Source organism: Python bivittatus, unplaced genomic scaffold (assembly GCF_059951505.1).
Source record: "Python bivittatus isolate LINGU-HERP-01145 unplaced genomic scaffold, Pbiv_v1 ctg000810_np1212, whole genome shotgun sequence".
NCBI classification, from domain to species: Eukaryota; Metazoa; Chordata; class Lepidosauria; order Squamata; family Pythonidae; genus Python; species Python bivittatus.
In genome coordinates, this window is record NW_028277111.1 from 155,221 (window position 1) to 173,755 (window position 18,535).

At 43.2% G+C, this 18,535-nt stretch overlaps 1 protein-coding gene across 1 annotated transcript in view; it reads right to left on the reverse strand.

The window, feature by feature from the left end:
- TNXB (tenascin XB) overlaps positions 1-15,959 on the reverse strand; it is a 109,396-nt gene extending 93,437 nt beyond the window's left edge. The window contains exon 1 of the mRNA XM_088129759.1: positions 15,805-15,959. The gene's annotated coding sequence lies outside the window, so the exon portion shown is untranslated. The remainder of the gene's footprint in view (positions 1-15,804) is intronic.
- Positions 15,960-18,535: the final 2,576 nt, after the last annotated feature.

An 18,535-nucleotide genomic window follows, 5' to 3' on the forward strand; every position in this document is an offset into this window, starting at 1 on the left:
GAATCATTGACAAACTCAACCATCTCCCAACTGCTTACCTTAACTCTTTAAACCAGTTGAAACTGATACAGGTTTTGAAACAAGTTAAAAAGCATCAGGCCTCACTTTGCATATCCTTCCATTGTGAAAACTGGCAATTTACAGGTAGTCCTTGCCTAGCGACCACAACTGGGACCGGCAAGTCGGTCGCTAAGCAACACGGTTGCTAAGCTGAAAATTATGTGACCACGACTGGGTTTATGACCTCACGTCCCCTTTGATTGTTAAGCAAAGCAATGCAGTCACTAAGCGAAAAATCACATGACCGCGACTTACAATTTTACTTCTGCCTTCTGTATTAATTCTGTTTGTCACAAGCCAGTTGTGAAATGTGTGAATGGCGATCACGTGACTGCGGAACACTGTGGCAGTCATAAATGTGAGGATTGGTTGCAAAATTATCTTTTTAGCATTGTCATTCCTTCAAACGGTTGTCGCATGAGGCAGTTGGTAAGCGAGGACTACCTGTATTCCGATTTTCTGCTTCCTGTTCTTCAACCAGTTACCAACCCAGATTGCTCCCTGAAACTGCAAGTATTCTTAAGGATCTCTCTCTCTTGAATCTCTCTCTTATCTATCATCTATCTATCTATCTATCTATCTATCTATCTATCTATCTATCTATCTATCAACTATCCACCATCTATTCAGCTTGGTGTGGTGATTAAGGCACTGGACTAGAAACCGGAAGACCTCCCTTAGGCATGGAAGCTGACTTTGGGTGACAGCACGGGTGGAATAAACTGTAGCATGGCATGTTCCCTGCCACTGAAGATCTTCCGACACAGTCTAGATAGCCTTAGGTCCAAAATGCTTCCACAGATACTGCATCTAGTCTTTCCCAACCTGGGCAACTTGGAGGTGTGTCGTATTCAACACCCAGAATTCCCCAGCCAGCAAGCCATTGCTAAGAATTCTGGGAGTTGAAATCCACTCATCTTAAAGTGGCCAAGTTTGGACAGCACTGCGCTAGATGTAGACCTTCCACTCTAGCGGCTCTCTTGTGAAAGGTTTCTAGCAAGTAAGCCCTACTAACAATTCAAGGCACATAGTTCAGCCATCCTGAGATCAGAAAGGTGGGACTGACTCCAGAAGCACATCTTTAAAAATGTAACTAGAAGACAGCACAATAAACCACCCAAAACCAGAGAAGTCCGAATTCTCTGACCAGGACTGAATGCAGAGTATGGTCAAAAAAGTCAAGATGGTGGCTGTGACAGGGCGATCAAAGCAGCCCCTACTTTTTATGTGCATCAGCGCACATCAGCCGTAGCCAGCCACCGGGTCAGCCTCTTGAAATCTTCCAGCAACACTGTCAGCACCCCATTTTTGTTTTAGCCTCCCTGCCCCACCACACCCCACTTGGAAGCCCGACAAACTCTCGTGTTTGTCAAAGAGAACGCTGCCCTTTGCGCAAAAGCGAGCGATCCCAGGTCCAAATTAAACAGCCCTCCATCCTAATCCTGCTGTAAGCAGCTCTTTGACTCAGGAAACAGAGCGCTCTTGATGAAGAGCGTATAAACAGCCAACACGAACGCGGCCCCTCCGATCAAAGCAAGCACAGCTTCCCTTTGGATTCCTCCCAGAGGTCTCTCCCTCTCTCTCTCCCCGTTTCTTTGCTTTTCTTTTTTAATCATATAATTTTTATTCAGAATTTTAAACAGAGAGTAAAAACGAACAGGAGCTCGTGGAAAGTCAAAAGGAAAGGGAAAGGAGAAAGAGAACAAAGAAAACGTGCAGAAAGAAAAAAATGGAAAGAAATAGAGAGAAGTTGCTTCCGATTTCCTTTACAGCACGCACAGAATTTACAAGTGCTCTTCCTCTATGGTTACAAAAACAAACGCTCGTTTTTCTAGTACCGACTTGTTGCGAATCATCCAAACCGTAAGTCGTAAGTTCATTTTTTTCTGTTTTCACACAAAAAGTCTACAAGGGGCTTCTTTCCTTCTCTCTCTCTCAATTTCAAGCTAAATTTAAGAGGTCCCTCGTCCTCCCATCGACGCACACCAAAGGAAGGGAAAAAAGATTTAGCTTCACAGCCTTCTTTCTAAGGGTGTTAGCTGTCCGTAGCGGGGCCCAGCGTGCTTTCACACACTTATAAATGGGCTCAATACCATAAAATACAGTATAACTGGGGCCTGGTTATGCAGCATTTATTCCTCTACTTATTTTTGTTGTTGTTCCTTCAAGTAATTGGCCTGGTTAATGGGGGTCTGCGGGGAAACTCAAAAGGACTAAAATAACTCCTACAGGACATTAGATTTCCTATTTTGAATGAGAAGTGGGAATCCCTCTGAGCCTTTCAAATATTGAATCAAACTTTGAGTCTGCCCTCCCCAAATGATCTAGTGCAGTGTTTCTCAACCTTGGCAACTTTAAGATGTGTGGACTTCAACTCCCAGAATTCCCCAGCCAGCCATGCTAGCTGGGGAATTCTGGGAGTTGAAGTCCCCCATGTCTTCAAGTTGCCAAGGTTGAGAAACACTGATCTAGTACAACTTGTTGGCTCTCCCCCAATGAGAGCCCTTGGAACCACAGTAGTTCTCAAGTTATATTCTTGCAGAACCCTGAGGATCCTTGGAGAAACACAGCCAGTGTTAGTAGGTAAATGGAGTTGTCCTCTAAAATGCCTGCAAAGTATCAAGATAGGCAAGATAGTCAGAGATGCTCCACTGGATCCTGCAAGGGGTCAGACTAGATGACCTCTGAGGTACCTTCCAATTCCAGGATTTGGGGATTCCAGGATTCAGGTCGGTTGGGTTTGTCTCTAACATCTCTGATCATCAGTGGGGCTGGGCAATGATTCAGATTCAAAGACCAAAAGGACCTTCAGAGCAAATGTAGCCTCGGCCACCCTGTAAAACAAATCCAACTTTTTCTTGGGGTCGAGCGCCAGGAAAAGATGCAGCTGCTTTAAAGAAATGGGCATGTTTGTCTGGCTAGAATTTCTGAGCAGGAGAAATTTTACACGGCAGCATTTTGGGGCACTCCTCACTTGTTTCTTTGGCGGGCCACAGCGAGTTCCTGTTGTTTTAAGTGCGGCCTTTAATTTACCCCTGCTTTCCTCCAGCCCGTGCCAACCCTTGGGCCAAGCACTGTCTTAGAAAGTGAAAAAGCAGATGAAAAATTTGAATTGTCTCTGGTATCATCTTTTGTGAGGCTCCTTTCACGTGTTTTCCGGACGGTTGTGACTTCTGCCACAAACCCCAAACATGTGTGTCTGTGTTGGTAATTTATGGGCAATGGCAAGAGTGGAAGATGGATAGTTCAGGCCCATGAAATTACATATTTTGGGGAAATTCCTCCAGTGTGGTTAACACTTTCCAAAACCACATCTAAAATGGATTGTGTGATTGTACGAATCATGTGGACAGATACAGAAGAATTTGTTGTCTCCCCCTTCTCGTAATACGAGGATCTAGTGAAACTGACCAGGACTGGATTTAGTTGGGGAAAAGTAAATCTTTCACACCACACATAGCAACCTTATCAAGCTATTGCGATGGCCCGTAAGATAACTTTTTCATCACATGGATTGTATTTATATTACAACTTTCATTGTAATGATGAATTATACACACTCTGTTCTGTGTAAAGATCGTTGCCTTTTTCAGCATCAAGCATTACCGAAGGGGCTTTTGCGGAGTTACGAAGAGTGGAGAAAAGATAGATACGGAAAGATCTATCTTTCTCATGCATTTTGCTAGAATTTGGGACGTTATCCATCGCTGGTGGGGATGAGACTCTGAATAAACGAAAGAAAAGTATTTTCTGACCCAATGTTAAATTAATGTATGGAATTTGCTGTGCACGATGTACAATACTCATTGCCATAGATGGCTTTGAAAGAGGTTTAGAGGACAGGAGGAGAAATTGGTGAACGTGGAAGAGTTATGCCGGTAGAGATAAATAGCATTTTGTGGCGGGGGGTGGTGTCCATCCCAGCCAACTGTAAGCTGGGATAGGCCACTTGGAGCCCTCCAGATACTTTGGACTCCAACTCTTAGAAACATCAGCCAGTGAGAAAAAATCATGGATGCTGCAATCTTAACCGGTGCTTCTCAACCTTAGTAACTTTAAGATGTGTGGACTTCAACTCCCAGAATTGCTGGCTGGGGAATTCTGGGAGTTGAAGTCCACACATCTTAAAGTTACTAAGATTGACAAGCGGTGGCCTAAACCATCTGGAAAGAAGATTACCTCTCTTTACTAAGTTGTTATTTGGTGATCCTGGGGGAAAAGAATGAGGAGGACCCCATACAAGATGAATTGTCCTAAAGGTTAGAAAGACAAACGATGGGAGATGTCACTTGAAAGCTTTAATCATTTTGATTCTGCTATATATGCACTTACTTGCCACCCTATTTGGCTCCAACTTAACCAGCTTGCAAATCAGAGTTTTATTGGAGGGCGCTGTGCTAGATATTTCACTTACAGAACTGTTTCTTGTCCTAGTGTCGTCCTAATGTTGTATACCGGTAGTCCTTGCATAACAGCCATTCCTTTAGTGACCAAAGTTATGACGGTGCTAAAAAAAAGTGGCTTACAACTGGTGCTCAAAGTTACGACCATCACAGCGCCTCTGCGGCCACATGATCGTGATCTGGGTACTTGGGCAATCAGCTTGCACTTACAATGGTTGCAGCATCCTGGAGTCACATGATCACCATTTGCGACCTTCCCAGCTGGCTTCCGGCAAGCAAAAATCAATGGGGAACCACATGATTTGCTTAATGATCACATGATTTGCTTAACAACCACCATAAAAAAGGGTGGCTTAATGATTGCATTGCTTAGCAACCTAAATTCTGGTCCCAACTGTGGTCGTTAAGTGAGGACTGCCTCTACAGGGTTACGGAAATCTACTCCATGTAATAAGTTACTGCGTATTGTTCCGCTTCTTGAATATGTATAATAGGCAGATGAAATCTGGCTTTGGGAAAAAACATATGCGGTGTTTAGTTCTCATTCAAAAGAAGCCCCTTTTCCCCGCTGCTAATATTGAGAAGAGAGCCCCTTCCCCCAAATCACATCCATCCTTCAAGGCTGTCCTTTGCCTGCTGAACAGCTTCCAAGCACAGCACTCCGTACAGAGAAAGGCTCTTTCAAGGGCCCATTTCCGTAGTTAGCCGAGAGGCCTGGCTGAGGACCCGCACCTCCGCATACGTGCAAAAAGGGCTTCTCTCTCGCCCCGTCTCCTCCCTTTTCTCCCTGTTGCTCTGGCTCGCATTCAAAAGGCCAGACCCGAGACGGACTCGCCCCAGCCAGATCCCGCCCGACTCCAAGCAGGCTGAGAACCCAAGCACCCTTGGCAGCAGGGTCTTCTAGAGTGGGTGGCCGGATCAAATCCAATCCATTAAATTAAATCAGATTAAAGCAGTCGTCCAGCACTGGTTAGATCTGGAATACTGGACCCCCTTTCCAGCCATCCTCAAGTGCCTCTTTTCCTTAGTAATGAAATACAACTGGGGGAGATGGGTAGCATACACATTTGATAAATAAATAAATAAATAAATAAATAAATAAATAAATAAAATATATACAGCGACACTCATCGACTTCTGCCCTTCCAAATCAGCATCTCTGGGGAATCATCTCCATCCACTTAACAGACCAGTGGTTGCCACAGATTGTCCTGGGGACCATTTGAAAGGACCAAGACCGTGGGCGTCCGAATGCACAGCTGGTCTCACTTTACGCTCTACCAACTCGTTGGCCAGTTTAGTGTGCAATGACAAAATAGGCCCTATGGTTGCGAACAGCCTGCCGTCTTACAGAGTAGGGTAGTATAGAAAGACGAAATTCAAGCAAATAAAGGCTTTTACAGCATAGATACCAGCTGATTATGCTTTTACCGTATATACTCGTGGATAAGCCCATCCGCGGAGGAGCCGACCCTTGAATTTTTAACCAAAATACCACGAAAAACGCACCACCAGCCCTCCAAATTTTCATAAGTTTTAATTTTCACGATTCCACGGGTGGCGCATTTTGGCTGAACATTTGAGAGTTGGCTTCTTCGCGGATGGGCTTATCTGCAAGTATATCCGGGAACTTTAAAAAATGTTACCGTATATAGTGGCAGATAAGTCCATCTGCAGATAAGCCAAACCCAAATTTGGGGTGTATTTTGACGCCTAAAATTCTCAGCTTATTTGTGAGTATATACAAGCTGAGCATAATGTGCTTGCTTTGGTTAGCATAGCGCAGTGTTTCTCAACCTCAGCAACTTTAAGATGTGTGGACTTCAACTCCCAGAATTCCCCAGCAAGGCTGGCTGGGGAATTCTGGGAGTTGAAGTCCAAACATCTTAAAGTTGCTGAGGTTGAGAAACACTGGCATAGTGTGCTGTGTGTGAATCCAGCCAATTGTGGTTAATTCAAGAAACCATAGTTTAGTGCAGTGTGTGAACCTGGTTAATGTTACGCAGTTCACGGAGCAGCCAGAGGTTCCAGGGATGGTGCTACCCCAGCCAGCTTCTTTTGGAGGAGATAGGGGGCATCAGAGGCAATGAAAAAGGCGGGTGGTGTGGAAGATAAATTACTATTGTTAATTTCCAGTTTAATTTGCTCCCAATCAATTCCTATATGCAGATCAGAGCAAGCACATGCACCCCTCAATTCGGCTAGCAAAAAGAAAAAAAAAAACCAGCTTGAATTTATTTATTGAATATCCTCCAACATCAAAACCTTTAAGTGGCCAAATGGGGCAAAGGCAGTAAAGATAAATACATGAACCACAGACAAGCATTTATATTATCTGTATATCTATAGGTATATATTTACAGGCATCTTTTTTTTTTAGATTTTTTTAACCTGCCTTTATTATTTTTTGAAAAAACTCAAGGCAGCTAACATACCTGATATTCCTTCCTCCTCTTATTTTCCCTACAACAACAACCCTGTGAGGTGGGCTGGGCTGGGCTGAGAGAGGGGGGCTGGCCCAAAGACACCCAGCTGGTTTTTTCATGCCTAAGGCAGGACTTGAACTCACAGTCTCCTGCTTTCTAGCCTGGGGCCTTCACCACTGGACCAAACTGGCTCCGTGGAGCTTTCCAGAGCCACAGGAAACAATCCTGTGGGTTATTAGCATGGACAGCCCCCAACGGAGTGGCCTTTGGTTATTCCAGCCTTTATGTGCATAATGGTAGCAGAATAGAGGGAGAGTAGGACACCAGGTGATCCTTCCTCTATTTCGCACCAGGAAGAAACGGCAGTTTAGTGGAGGGGATGATGTATTCCACACTGGTGCTGCGTGCTTAAAGTTAGTGTGAGCACCAGGTCCTGGGCTCTGTGCAATGTCTCTAAATATCAGTTGCCCCAGTGAGCTTGTAAAAGGGATCCCACACTTGTGGCTGTAATAAGAATACATAAAGTTAGCAGAATTTGGCAAGGACTCTCATGTGGCGTTTGGCCTGCAGCAGGATTAGAACTCAGAGTCTCCCAGTTTCTAGCCTGGTACCTTTAAGTACTACACCCAACTGGCTCTTCTCATGGAGGGGAGATCAAAGGTGCCCCATCTGCTAAATTCCTCTCATCTTCCAGTGTTGCATCTCTCCTTGCCCCATGAAACCCAACTCAGCAAATGTTTTCCTTGTCCAAGCTATGGAGGCTATGGAATGGCCCAAGAATCAGATTTAAGCTGAAGGGGAGCGCCCGTCAACTTATTTCCTCTCCCCAAAGAGGAACAACCACTAAAAATGCTGGTCTATGGACTGGACTGGACTGGAACTTCTAGAAAACTTCTATGCAGGGATATAAAGATAGTGGAGGGGGTGGTTACAAGGGAGGTCTAAACAAGGAAATTCTGATGTTTCAAATGGGAAATGAGAATTGCCAGTGATCTGTGCCAAGTAACCTGTAGCCTGATCCCGTTCAAACCATGCAGCACATTTTCCTCTTTATCAGCAACCCAGCTGCCTAGACTTCACTTCCGATTTCAAATCCTCCTTTGCGCATCACTGTTTTTTTTTTTTAAAGGCGGTGGTGACAGAAGTGAATAAAACTGAGGTTTTGTCAGACTTGCTTTCAAAGGAAAAAAAATGTATGATCTACCTCCGTGCACACAGTCGTGGTATACATTTTAAAAAGCATTTTAAAAAGGATGCTCAAGAGCAGCGTTTCTCAGCCTTGGCAATTTTAAAAGATGTGGACTTCAATTCCCAGAATTCCCCAGCCAGCTCATTCTGGGAGCTGAAGTCCACACATCTTAAAATTGCTGAAGCTGAGAACCACAGGTCCAGAGTTTCTCCTTCAAAAATTCAATAATTTTTATTGAAGAAGTTTCTCTACAGAATTAAAAACAAATTTTGAATTAAGGAAGAATAAAGAAAAGTAATAAGAAAGTGAAAAGAAATATAAGAAAAAAGAAATAGGAAAGAAAAAATAGGGAAGGGAAGGGAAGGGAAGGGAAGGGAAGGGAAGGGAAGGGAAGGGAAGGGAAGGGAAGGGAGGTAGAAGAAAAGAAAAGAAAAGAAAAGAAAAGAAAAGAAAAGAAAAGAAAAGAAAAGAAAAGAAAAGAAAAGAAAAGAAAAGAAAAGAAAAGAAAAAAGAAAATATTCTAAAGAAGCGACTTCTAATCTTCTTGACTGCAGTTATAGATACATTTATATTTTACCCTCTTTCTCAGGTTACATCATAATTTCTTTCTTTCCATAAGCTACCCTTTTTCATCTTCAAACCCATAAATCACAAGTTTGTTTTTCCAGCAAAAAGTCCGTAAGGGGTTTAAATCCTACAATAATATATGAATGAACTAAAGATTAAGATTTACAGAGGTAAAAGGAAGGAATATAAAGTTGGTTTATTTGATCAAGGTTAAAATAAGACATGTTTTTATGAAATTCTGGCAATCCTTTGTGGACTTTTTGCTGACACCAGGACTGTAAAGTTGATGTCTTCTGCATTTGCTTATAGGTAAGGGATGGGTTATGGGAAGAAGAGATACCTGTTTGTAACCTTACAGGGGTGAAGAGCTACCATGCTTGTTTCTGCTTGTTTTGATGAAGATTGGAAGTCCTTTCTTTATATATTTCTTTTCTTTTTCTTTACCTCACTCTTTCCTTTTTCTTTTCTTTCTTCTTCTTTTACGTTTCCTTTCTTGGCATTTTTACTCTCTCTTTTTACTTTCCTTTCTCTCTCTTGAGTTTAGTCTGTATTAGTTTTTATTACTGTAATTAAAATCTTATATATATATATATATATGGAAAGGACAGGCCGTTCAAAGGGAGTTAGCAGGGCCAAAAGAAACATTCAATTAATCAGATGCAATTCATATCATTCTTTCTGAGCAGCTGGTTTCTCTAGAGCCAGTAATTACTAAACTGATCCCAGATTTTTTAAACTTTTTTTTTAAGCAGGTGGAGCAGAGAGTCTGTCAGGCGATAAGCAGAAAGAGTTTATTCATCTCACTTTGGAGATCCAACTCCAGACCAAGATAATTCATATTTCCACAAACTATAAATCTCACTGAAATGAATACTGTACTGGGTTTAAACATGCTACACCCTGATCCTGTTCTTTTAACATGTTTTGTGAATCCAGCCATTGTGGCTTGTGAACCACCATTTATGTTGCAGTATGATGTATAAACCACCAATTGTGGTTTATTCAACAAACCATGGCTAAACAAACTATGGCTTAGTATAGTGGGTGGACCCATGTGTGGAAAGCTTCCCTTACTGGTTCCATTTAAAAATAACAAGAGCAGTCTAGAGCAGTGTTTCTCAACCTTGGCAACTTGAAGATGTCTGGACTTCAACTCCCAGAATTCCCCAGCCAGCCTTGCTGGCTGGGGAATTCTGGAAGTTGAAGTCCACACGTCTTCAAGCTGCCAAGGTTGAGAAACACTGCTCTAGACCACTTTTTTTCAGTCAGTTAGCAACCTTATTTGGCTAAGCAGGTCATCTCAAGAAAAAATGACAGTTTTAAGTACTATAACACAAATATTAAGGTGGAGTTATCATAGCTGGGCTGTAAAACTCCAAAAGACCACTAGATGGGAGCAAAGAAATAAGAAACACGGATTTTGCTGCCCTGATTTCTCCCTCCCAAGTCCCAAGCTCAAGACTGGCTTAGTGTCTTGCTCTCAATGCATGGATAATGTTGTTGGACGTAGAGCGCTATAGAATATCTACCTAGAAAGGGGGTCGGATAATATCTCAGAACTTCCTTCCCAGATGGATTTATTCATTTCGTCACCGAAGACAAATTCCTTGTATATATTTTATACTTGGTCATTAAAGTCTTTTGTATTTGTATTGTATTGTATTGTATTTTGGTAGAACCCCAAGATCCACCAACCAAAGCTTGGTGCCAAGATATACCATAAACCTTAAAGAATTCTGAGTCCACTGTTGGAGTTAATTCTAGGAATTGAATGGGCTGATTTCACACGAAATCTTCTGGCTTCCTCCCCCTCCCCACTTTCTTATATATTTTCTTAATATATATATATCCTTTTGGTGTTAGGCAGCATATTCTGTAAAATCCACTAAAATACAGAAAGGCAAAAAGCAAAAAAAAAAAAGCATTAAATACTCAATTTCCTCATTTCATCAGTATCATTTAGGGCAGGAGGGGGGTGACTCCCTTTCTAATTACTCTTGTCAAACAACTGGGGATTACAAGTCCTTTTAGCTCTATTGCAAAGGGATCTACCAGGAGATCTAGATCTGCCCACAATAATGAATAAAAATAGGACTTTGAAGTGGGAAGTGCTTCTAGATAAAGCTAGGGATCAGAAGCTGGACCTTGAATGTACTTATGTATTAGAACAGTTTAAAAATCAATGGATTGTTTTTAAACAGAGGGAAATGATTCCAAATGCTGCAATTGTTTGCATAGTTGATTGCTACAAATACCAGTTTAATTCGGGGGGGGTCCTTTTGCACAAACTTTGGATCCAGTTCACTTTCCTGGCTCAGAGACCAAATCTACCTAAACAAAGGATCGAAGTAAAGGCACTGTAAGAAAAGCAACAGGACCAAGATTTTGCTTCTAAAGTTAAGAGTGTGTCTGTGTGCAGGGTAAGATTTTAATCAGGATCACAGCTGGGGAAGGAAGAGTTGCCATCCAGATATCCTTGAACTACATCTCCCAGTATCCCTAGCTGTCGACCATATTGGCTGTGTCTTTGGGGGTCATAGGTCAACAATATCTCAAGGGCTGCAGCTCTCCCATCACTGGTCTAGATCTTCCCAATTCTGTATAGTGTGCTCCTGTTAAAAACCTACCCCTTTCAACACCTATTGCTAATTTAAAAAAAATTGCAACTTATAAAATATATATTTGGCATCCCATCTTTTTTCCCTAGCCTACCAGCCCCGATCTGCTGCCTTAGGATCATCATGCCTAGCCAGCCTGCTCATCTAGAGTGATAGGCATTGGACCAAGATCTTAGGAAGGCTCTACTGTGAGCAATGCCGCCCTAAATCTTGATTTGATTGATTGATTTTGATTGATTACGTGCCATCAAGTCAGCATTGACACCTAGTGACTGTCCCTAACTAAGCCCACACCGTCTCTCGCGACACCTGGGTGCTTCAAAAGGGCTTGCAGAATTTTTGATGCAATCCTGGAACACACATGGCTTGCCCTAAATATTCTCCAGTTGAATATTTAGCATCTGTAACAAAAAGCAGTCTTCACCATGATCGGGGCTTGGAAACCCCCCTCTATTTTCTAAGTGGTCTGTTTCCAGTTAGAGCACACACAGTATCCAAAGCTTGGTCCCCTTCAGGAAAATTTCAGAAGTTCAGTGAGAATTCCATAAAACGTTCACCGGCAAAACTGTATTCCACCTGGCTTTTAACCTGAGCTGATTATTTCTGGCCACCATCTGGGGGCAGGGGTGGGAAATTCCTAATGTAATGATTTTCTTTCTCTCTGCTGCCCAGAGTCTGAAGATTGGGTTGAGTGGGTTCCAGAAACTGAAAATAAAGAAAGAATGCAAAGTCCTGGGGAGTTCCCTCATGTGGGAATAACTTCCTAAAATACGAAAGAGTTGTCAGAACCAGAACAGACATCAAACAAACAGAGTAAATGGCCATAATTATTTCAAAGCTTGTACATGTGCAAACCTATGCTAGGGTGCCTTTGATTATCCCCAGTTTTGATCCTGAATTACTTCTTCTTTGGCAATGCAGGAATTGTCCCCCATTTATATCTGATTGGTCTTCTCTTGAAAACTTCTGCTTGCACATATGCACACACTGGTCACACTCAGTTTCCAGAGAGCAAAAGGCTCTGATGCTGGGAAAGGTGGAAGGAATGAGAAGAAGAGGAGGATCAGCAGCAAGGTGGTGGACTCAGTTACAGTGACAAGGGGGGCAACCTTGGAAGACCTGAAGGACCAGGTTGGGGACAGATCATCATGGAGAAAATCTATCTCTGTGGTCTCTAGGAGTCGAAAAAAACTTGATGGCATGTAATCAATCAGTCAATCAATCAATCAATCAATCAATCATCCAGCTATAGCCAAAATGGCATTTCCAACCTTGGTAGGACTCCAACATTTACAGAAGTAACCTTCCCCCAACAATAAAGCCACCACCTCAGGGACAGGAATCCCCAATAAGGACTGAGCATACTCAGTGGTTGTGGAATGCTGGTTGGGGGTAGGGAAATGGGGTGTTAGAGACAAAGCCAAAGAAATCCCTAAATTCGGCAGAGCCATGCTCCAAGCAGCAGCATTTCATTGCAGGTCCTATTAGCCCTATTGACCTGCCCACGTGCCCTGCCTCAGATCCAGTCTGGACTCAAGGTCTGTACCAGTGTCTCTCAACCTCAGCTACTTTAAGATGTGTGGACTTCAACTCCCAGAATTCCTCAGCCAGCCATGCTGGCTGGGGAATTCTGGGAGTTGAAGTCCACACATCTTAAAGCGGCTGAGGTTGAGAGACACTGGTCTAGACAGTATTTGCAAAGTATGTTTACTGTCTTTGAATGTAGAGGTCCTACATGGGGCCACCCGGAGACTTTTAGAGTGGGACAGCTGTAACAAACCATCTTCATCATCATCATTGACAACTAATAGGCATCACTTCATTTCTTTGGCATGGATTTGAGAATATGGCACGCTATCTTTGCACACCAAGCAGTTAAGCTGAATCACTTGCTCACAGATATCTGGCAAGCACTACGCAGAGGATTCCTGATTTCCCTACCCCACCCCTTTGCAAATCCCCCTAACCGCGGACAGTAAATTGCTTTGCTGGATCAGCCCAACCCACGTGTGATTCTAGCTCCAACTCCCTCCAACCGGGGTTAAACTTCAGCCCCGGGATTCCCTGCCAGCATGGGGGAATCATAGGAGCCGCTCCCACCTTTCTGGAAAAGCTGCCCAGGTTTGTCATCACTGCCCCACTTTTTATAGGGAGCCCACCCACTTTTTGAACAAGGACCTGAATTCAACTCAGGGGTCGACATGGGTTGGAGTCAAAAGATCTCCTCATAATGAAGCAAGGAAGGAGGGAGGCTGGCTGAACTCCAGCCTTTAAGCCCAGAACTGCTACTCGCATGGCAAAGATGCTTTTTAGCTTGCCAGGGCTGGCCAAGGGAGGATAGGGAGCCCCTGACCCTCCTGGCAGCTCTCAGCTCTCTTAGGCTGAGGGCACTTCAAATAGTCCACGTTGATTGAATGAGGGGAGGTCTAGCTAGGTGGCAAAGCCTGGGCTGACTTGGAAAAAGTCAGGAGGGTCAGATCTGTTTCGTGCCTGAATGGGAGACCACCAGAAAAGCCACAGACTAGACTGGGAAGGCAAAGAAGCATTCCGGGAAAAGCCGTGGCAAACCATTCCAGCATCGTTGCTACGAAAAGTTGGCAATCAGCAGAAGCTCAGCTCTGAAAGGGAGACTTCAGGGCTACTGCTACTAGTTCTATGGCTATGACTAAGAGGAGGTTTACTCACCTGCGTGCAGTTCCTGTGAGTCCCAGGCAAGTCTTATTTCAAACCACACTTAGAAATATAATAAATATATCAATCCCCCTTCCGGCTGCCTCACATGTCATTCACCTGGACTCCAAGGACCTCTTTTGAGTTAGTAGCTGATCCACCGCCAGCCAGAGTCCCCCTCTTGTTCTGCTTCCTTTTAATTTCACAATCTTTCTCCTCTTGCCTTATTCTGCCTCCAAAAAATCCTATTTTTTATCTTATCTAGCACTCACTCATCCCTTTTTCCTCCTACTGATGGCTCTCAAATTCTTCCTCAATTTCTTTTTCTGTGGTCTTCCAACTTGTGGTCAGGGATGATGGGCTTTGGAGTTGAACAGCCTCTTCTCCCATCTCTGTCCTGCTAAGAAGTTGAGTGTCATTTTCCTCTCCCATCCTCTATCAATTACATGCTGGTCCATCTAACTCAGTGTTTCTCAAACTTGGTCACTTTAAGATGTGTGGACTTCAACTCCTAGAATTCTCTAGCCAGCATGGCTGGCTGGGGAATTCTGGGAGTTGAAGTCCACACATCTTAAACTGGCCAAGTTTGAGAAACACTGATTAACTGATCCATCTTCATTCATTATTTCTCATCTCTCTTTCCAACATCTAGCATCCTCTTATCAATATTTTTAAAACTTATTGGCTACCCATTGGGCTAGACTGCATTATATTCACATTGATCTCCCGTCCCTTCCACTTTCCTCCCTCTCTTTCCTTTTTTTAACCGTGCCCACTTCATCCAAGATAATGCATTGTTTTAGCTATCTTTGTAGGAGAACCAGGTTAGTTTAGGGTAGCCATAACTCAGAAGGAATTTGGTAGCACTTTTTCAGACTCACCATACATTTTATTCAAAGCTTTCACGAGCTACCTTGCACTTCATCACTGAAGAAAGCTGCAGGTCATGAAATCATCTGCCGTTGAATTAAATGGTCTGGAAAGATGCTACCCCACTCCTGATTTGAAGCTATCTTTGTAACTCGTAGCTGTTCATGTTTATATAGTACAATTAATCTTTCCCCTCTAGCGTGCCTGCTCTTCTTTTATGTCTTCTGGCCCCGCAAATTAGATTACTCGAGCTAATCTGAATCAAAAGAATATTAAAAAAAAACACACCTTTGAGATCAGATCTGCCTTTTTCCTACAAGCTAGGTGCGCCTGGAAGCTTCTAACCTCAGGGAAGCACCTGGGAAGGGGGAACCTTTTCCAATATTCGCTGTTCCCAAACTGGACCTGTTCGATTCCACTTGGCTAGGATGGCACAAACCTTCAGAACATCAACTGTCCTCCATCGGTGGGTCTAACTAATTGTGAAGATCATCTACCCTGGGTCACCGTATCTTATAGCAGCCAGTTCTCTAGATTAGCTTTGTGCTTGGTCAGGAACCCCTCTTTTCTGCAGACTGAGTTCCTTCTGAGTGACTCTTAAAACGTCCTTTCTCTGCATTCATCCCTCATCCTTTCTCTTTACCTCCATCCATTCAAATGTTCTCTCCATCTGTCCCAGTCTAGCACTCTCTCTCTCTCTCTGTCTCTCTCTTCAGCCAAACGTCATTCTGGTTAGAAAAAAGGAAGGCAGAGAACTAACATCTGTGCCTCAAGCATCTGGCTTCTTCATCACCCTCTCTGGGTCTCAACCTCACCTATCTGTGCTTTGTAGTATCTTTTCATTTTCTGGCAGGTCCCCTTGTGCACAAGAAGACTTTGGTTTACCAAAACCGCTCCACAGTGACTCTGGGCAAGTCCGCTCCTTTACCGTTAAATGGGCTTTTCTCCACCACCCTCCCTGCTCTTGGCCAGATCAGCTCCTCGTAGATTCCCCACCTTACTTGCAAAAGTCGGGTGCTCAGGCTGGAAGGGGGAAGAGCCGCGTTCGCCCGCTGCCTCTCGGACTGCCTCACTCCTCCTTTCTCTCTGTGTGTGTCTCTGCCCTGGATTGGGGAGGAGACAGCCTTCTGGCCATCGGATTTCCTGGCTCAAAGCAGCACTGGCGTGTGAGCAAGCATATGTGCCTCACGAATGTGTGTGTGTGTGCAACACACACATACAAACCCACACCCAGAACTCATTCACTCCCTCCTTGGTTTGGAATCACGGACCGTCTGACACAACTGCCATGAGATCATAAATGGGAATGGCTGATAACCATCTTGGCACTCAACGAATGATGCTTCTGTTCCAAGCCTCTTGCCCTTTTTTCTTCTCGTCCTCCCCCTTCTTCACCCCTGTTTACAGATTCTGAACGGTGGCCCACATCTACCATAACTTTTGATCCCTCATGGGCATCTTCTTCCTGGTGATGGTTCCGGGTGGTGTCTTAAAAGCTACATCACACGCAAACATGATCTCTGGCAGGGATAATGTTATCATATAGAGGGTAGTGCAGACTCTTCCCCTTTTGAGGACGTGAACAGGACAGCCTCTACAAGGCCCATCCTTCCCTGCCATGTATTCCCAGCAAAACTGACAGGGCTGCCCTACTGATTATTCAGTAGATCTACTTGGCTTACCCATACAGTGACCCTGCGTCCCTTATTACAGAAGACAGTTCTTTATTTCAGAAAATAAATTTAATTATTTATTTTCTTGGGTTTGCTCCTGAATTTTCCTGAGTAAAGCAAAGTTATAAACCTAAACCATTATTATTATTATTATTATTATTATTATTATTATTATTATTATTATTATTATCCTTATGAATCTCTTTCAGATTTGCCCCTTTTTCAGGCTGGTCCTTTATTTTTTCCAAGAACATATGGTCCCTGTACATATACATAACCTTAAAGGAGGGGCAGTCAGTTCCCCTTTTACCCCATCGGTCCTATCAAGCACCAGGAGCCAAGATCAGCGGCAGTGTTTCCAATCATTTGGAGTCCAGAAGCATGAAAACTATCATGTAACTCCTCAAAGAGGTGAAACCGAGTTATTAAAGCGAAGGAAAGGCCCAATGAGAAAAAGCAAAAATGTTGATTGCACTGAATTTACGTTGCCCATCCGCTTGCTGTGGTCCTTCCTTCCACCCCCAAAAGGTTGTCCATCCCCCAACTCTGGTGGTAAGTTGTTGTTAACTCCCTCTCTCGGTCTTCAGGGGGTTGGTGTGAACTTGATTAGGACAAAGGAATTTCTTCCCATAACGTCATTAGTGGGATTTGCTGCTACAGACAGCCCTCCTGACTTAGAAGGTTGTAAAAAAAGATCAGACAGTTCAGCTTCATTCCGATCCAAGGGAGGAGATCATGAAGTAAGTTCTCTAAAAGAACAGGTAGCTAGGGAGCCTATGGAGTGAGAGACAGATGTATTGAAAAAGGAACACACACGTAGTTCTGGCATCCAGCTCATCACCATAAGATAATTTCCAGTATTGCACTAAAAAAAAAAAAATACAATAAATTCAAAGACAATTCTGACGTCCCTAAGAAGGAGGTAGAAAAAGAAAAGCCATTTTCATTGGAGAAGAAAATGTTCCAGAAGTTGAAGAACACCTTTCAGCACAGCACAAGATTATTATCTTGTCCTTCAAAATCTCCTAAGCCATTCATGGAGGGCTCAGGATGCTTCAAAGATCTCTGATCTCTGCCTACATGGAGGCCTTAACCTCCATCATCACCATAAGAAATTGACTAATCAGCTTTTGGATTGATCGTGCCACCATCTGTGGAATTCCCTTTCCAGAGAAGTTTGGATGAAAGACATTTTGATTTTCTGGAGTGCTCGAATTCAAAGCATCGCTATGCTTTAGATCTAGGCAACAAGAAAGCTGTGTTGAAATCAAGATAGCCATTTGGCTATGAATCACTTCTTAAGTTTCAGAAAGAGCTTTTTTGTTGTTTTAATTGTGTTCCTCATGTCATTTTAATTATGTAATTGTGTTTTATTGTAAACCACATATTATTTGTGGGATACAAATACCACAAATGAGTTCATTGATTTGGTACTCAGTTCTTTTGGGGGGGGGGCTTTTTTGGCTCATTGAAATAACCAAACCTCTCTGTCTCACTCTCTCACTCACTCACAAATACACACACCCATGCAAACACACACACACACACACACAGACATACTACGTCCTTTGAAATGGAGGGTAACGTGTATCTTCTTCAGCATCTAATGGCTTTCCCACCCAAACATAATCAAGAAATCTCCAACAAGTCCAACCACTTGATCTGTTTAGGGATACTATCTTAGCTACTAACAATCCTTTTTCTAAAAAAAAAAAACGGGGTGGTGAAAATTGGATGAGCAGTTCTGACACTAATTCAGCAAACTCCAGATTAAGCAAACTCCAGATTAAGACCAGCAGATGAATCAAAAAAGGGCCCTATGCAGCAATGGCATCTTTGCCTTCCAGACTTGTTTTGTGAACATTTAAAAAAAAAAAGTAGTGGGGAAACACCAGAGCTTACAAATCAACCCATTTCCTGGTGGGTTTTTCATCTAACTGAGCCTGGTCCAACATAGCTTTGAGTCCAGCCTAGCTCAGATCCCACTGAGATTATAATTTACAGCAATTTAAAGGCATGACAGCAGTGTTTCTCAATCTTGGCCCCTTGAAGATGTATG